General features: G+C 37.8%; 1 long non-coding RNA gene across 1 annotated transcript; it reads left to right on the forward strand.

The window, feature by feature from the left end:
• The first annotated feature begins 490 nt into the window (after nt 1–490).
• LOC149144796 (uncharacterized) lies at nt 491–3,626 on the forward strand. Its single transcript, XR_016264244.1, has 4 exons — nt 491–661; nt 850–971; nt 3,085–3,239; nt 3,359–3,626. It is a non-coding gene; the product is annotated as an uncharacterized LOC149144796 (long non-coding RNA).
• Nucleotides 3,627–3,894: the final 268 nt, after the last annotated feature.

The raw sequence follows: 3,894 nt of genomic DNA on the forward strand, positions 1-3,894 counted from the left end.
TCCTTAAATATATATTAAAGATATTTTATTCTATAAAAAATATTGTTTTGTTATTAGTCCCTGCCTGGGACTAATAGCGATCGATTCAGCGTTGACGGCGTATTAATCTTCTGTTTGACCAAAAATATTGATGTGCATCACAATTTTAACCAAAGTTTTCATGTTAAAAAATAATATAAAATTTATTATGTAATTGCTGATTGGCCAACAAAATTGAGGGTCTTATTGCGGGCTTCGCAGGTTTCAAGACGGGTAAAAGTAAGATATCCTAAGTTTTTGGTAGCTCTTCTGCGTGTCCTTGCGGCAAACTTTTCTGATATCCAAAGTTTTCAGGTGCAAAAGATATTCAACTTTTCTGCTATCCAAAGTTTTCTCGTGCAAAAGATTTTTATATCCAAACTAAATATTCTGGTGCAAAAGATTTTTATATCCAAACTAAATATAATTCACTCAAGATTTTTATATCCAAACTACATATAATTCACTGACACGAACTTTGCCACATGGCTGTCTGCATGCGGAAGCTCTAGTGGGCTTTCTGCATTCGGCAGCTCTGGTGATATCTGCATGCGGAAGCTCTAGTGGGCTTTCTGCATTCGGCAGCTCTGGTGATATTTGTAGGCGAGCAAGTTGATTTCTCATTATGAGTCATTGTTCTCAGGTAGGCCGCGCCCTTTTTTTTGGAACTGGTTGCTTTTATAAGCGAGGTACTTCCATAATATGACATATTTCTGGACCAGGGTTTCGAACATGAGGCCAACACTGTGTTCTGAGTTTTCTCGCAATTGCTAGAACTCAAGTGCCTTTCTTGCACACATTTTAATTGGTCGCGCTGTCTCCATATTGTAGATTTTCGCACAGGTTACGCTCTGTTTTAACCCTGTTTGTCGGTATATGTGAGTTGCATATACCCTCAGTTTGCCCAAGGGAGAGTCGCGTGCAGAGGAGACACAGATGCGCGAAAGTTTCAGGCATGTGCTCGTTTGCTTGATTATTGTTTTCAATTGTTTGAGGATTTTAAGGTCACGAATTCATATGATTATGTGTTATATGGTGTTTATTTTTTCATTTTAATTTTCAAGCAATCTGCAAGACATGGAGGAATGCTTCTCTTTATATTTACAGATTTATGCATTTCATTGAACTTGTGAGATTTTCTTTTTCTTTTTGTTTGTAAGCAATGAGGGAATATTTACAATAATATTTGTGACAGATTTGATACATCTTCACAGATACAGCACAATTTGTGTTCCTTTTAATTTGATATAGGAATCCGAAGAATCTATAACATAGACAATCCCCTGACAAGTCCTATGATCTTTCCTTGATACTAAAAGATTTATCCATGATGGCTCTTTGACAAATGAGACTGCAACTTATTGCTATGCCTCTCATGATCATAAATTTCAAAAACATTCATATTGGCTCTGCCAATTCAGAGTCTTATTCTTCAATCTGATCCCACCTCTATTCGATTCTTATCCCCTATCATGAATATGGTAGTCATATTAAAAATCTTGTTGTCTAGGGGCCAGGTTCTTGTTAGTGATCTCTCCTCATTTTCCATAACCATTAATCTGGTTAGTTGCCGAGTCATCCTCTTTCAAACGCAGGTGCAGAACTGTAACAGGTTTGACCTGGGCACTGTCCTCAATCCTACCCCAATGCCGAGTACAGCCAGATTGTGATCCTCCTGCAGAATTGGAAGGTTTTTCAACCTAATTCTGTCGTCTATAACTCCTTCCCATTCTGGAGCTATGAACCCTTTCCCTACTACGAACCTGCTCCCAGATTCGCTAAATTGCTATCCAACCGATTTTTCCAATTCTGAACCCATTTGAATTAAGGGCGTTAATAGAAGTCCTGTATCTGAGGGCTAGCTTCAGAGGGTTTGCCAACTGCCAAATGATCTCAGTTTGGCTCTGAGCATCGCAAAAAAAATGCTGGCAGAGAATATTTATGATTATCTGTGATTCCCTCTCTACATTGAGGCTATGAGCCTGCATCTCAGCTTCAGAGGGCTCGCTAACTGCCAAATGATCTCAGTTTGGCTCTGATCATTGCAACAAAAATGCTGGCAGAGAATATTTATGATTATCTGTGGTTCCCCCTCTACATTGAGGCTATGAGCCTGCATCTCAGCTTCAGAGGGCTCACCAACTGCCAAATGATCTCAGTTTGGCTCTGATCATCGCAACAAAAACGCTGGCAGAGTATTTATGATTATCTGTGATTCCCCCTCTACATTGAGGCTATGAGCCTGCATCTCAGCAGCAGCATAAATCCCTTACAGGTTGACTAGATTAGCCATTTTGTTGGTTGTCTCTCCAAAATTTCTGGCATATACATGGCTAGAATAGCCCATGTGATCTCAGTCGACCCCCCCAAATCCCACTCTCCCGGGGCATCCCTTGAACTTCCATCAATATTGAGTGCTGGTGGATCAGAGACCAAGTTTTATCTTGTAATGATCTTTAAACTACTGTGAATACTCCACTAGAACAGTTCGTCACAACAGATAATGTATTACGCTGATTTTTTTAATCATTCAGGTTTATTTGCTTGGATTTTAGATTTATTATCAGTAGTTTCTTGCTTAGATTTATGAAAATAACTGAAATATGAAAATGAATGAACAAGCAAATGACCACACCATCCACACAACAAACAGAAGATGTATCATGGGAATTTAACAACAGGAGAAATCTCAGCTAGAGTGTGAGACCTATGGTTTGCTCTCTTTTCTTTAACTATGATATGCAAGTACAAAGAGGGGTTACTCACTATGTAATTGTCTTTGACACAGTGGTCTGAATGGCTACTGCGCAATATTCTTCCTCTTCTCGAATGTGTTTTTGAACAAATTAGGATGGATTTTCACTTAATCAAATTATCAATGTTAGAGGTGATTTGGAAAATGAAGAAGGAGATCCATATGTTATTCTTTAAAGTGGCATTCCTAGATGTTCTGCTCAGCTATAGAGCAAATACAATATTCAAAGAATGGAATCACCTCTCTTCTTCGCAGCTTAGCATTTAACATAGCCTAATAGCCATTTAAGGTTGGGTTTTTTTGTAAAATAGTTTGATGCAGCAATGGAGGAGTGGCAGAAATGGAGACTCCTTTCATTTGCGCTTCCCATCTTCAGCTATAAGCATGCAGGTTATAATCCCAGGTGATGTTATTCAGTGAGATGTCCTACATAAGCAACAATGGAGTGCATTACCTTTCTGGCCAGGTATTGTTTTATTTTCGTTTGATTCTTTTCAAATCATAAGTCTGTTAAAAATTTTAACATGCAATTAGAATTTGTCAGGTTTATATTGACAGGGTTTTTGTTGTTGACTCGCATTGCAGAGAGGAGTAAACCCCCTTTAAATATTTGGCGGTGGCGCTCGTTCATGCTCCAAATTCTTATTGAGATTTCCCTGAGTAATATTAAGAGATTTTCATGGTTGATTCCCAATGCACGGAGTAGTTGAAAAGGTAGCTGAGAAAACCCTTTTTATAAAATATTTGTATGTTCCAATTCTTCTGCTCAGTAAGATTCACTTATGAGTGTCGGGTTTTTATTGTGTATTGAGGACTCCTGTGAAAATGAAAATAAAACCAGTTTTAACCAGTTTATTGTGGTATGCTGTTAATGTGTGATTTTTAACCAGTTTTACCAGATTGATTTTCGTATGTGTTTACTTATTTTATCTGTGGTTGTTGGAGGCATTTACCGCATTGTTGGTTTAGTGCGTTGTTCGTCGAGTAAGTGCGCAACCTGTAAATCATGAATTTGGAACACAAATAGACTTAAATTGAAGTACCGTTAATTTAAATTAAAATGTATATTATTTTTAATTTAGATTGAAATTACAGTGCCATTGATTCATTTAGTTGTGTTT

Source organism: Pinus tabuliformis, chromosome X, assembly GCF_031772625.1.
Source record: "Pinus tabuliformis cultivar Carrire ecotype Pingquan chromosome X, CPIR1, whole genome shotgun sequence".
Classification (NCBI taxonomy): Eukaryota; Viridiplantae; Streptophyta; class Pinopsida; order Pinales; family Pinaceae; genus Pinus; species Pinus tabuliformis.